Source organism: Castor canadensis, chromosome 2, assembly GCF_047511655.1.
Source record: "Castor canadensis chromosome 2, mCasCan1.hap1v2, whole genome shotgun sequence".
NCBI lineage: Eukaryota > Metazoa > Chordata > Mammalia > Rodentia > Castoridae > Castor > Castor canadensis.
In genome coordinates, this window is record NC_133387.1 from 97,425,243 (window position 1) to 97,425,856 (window position 614).

Genomic DNA, 614 nt, shown 5'->3' on the forward strand with positions numbered 1-614 from the left:
ATTTTTAAACAATGGCTTTTAAGAGAAGAAACTAAATTTGATAATGCCCAATTTGTTTCCCTTTTCTTTGGTCATTGGTACTTTCAGTATATTGTCCAAGATTCTCTGTATCCCCAGTGAATATGTGGCAATGTTTGTCACAACTCAGAGAGAGGAGGTACTCCTGGCATCTAGTGAGTAGAAGCCAATGGTGTTTTGAAGCATCTTACAATGTGCAGGCAGCAGCTCCATAATGGCAAGTTATTCAGCCCCAAGGTCAGCAGTGTTGTGGCTGAGAAAGCTTGGATTAAAGTGATACACTAATGCCTAAATGAGCTTTCCATTTTCCTTATTGGAGAATTCTTATTAGGAAGGTTTTTCTATCTAATTTATAAATTTATGAGGTTTTGTATTATCCTACAGCCTACTACAGATATCTTTCATTAAGCATTTATTGTGACACAGGCTCCATTCTATGTGTTTTATACATTTTTCATTGAATTCTGAGAAGTAGGTATTTCTCCCACTTTACAGATGAAGAAACTAAAGCCAGAAAGGCAAAAGGTTCAGTGGTCAGTCAAAAAGTCATGATTTTGCTAGCGGAGTGGCTGAAGTGGAAGAGTACCTGCTTTGCA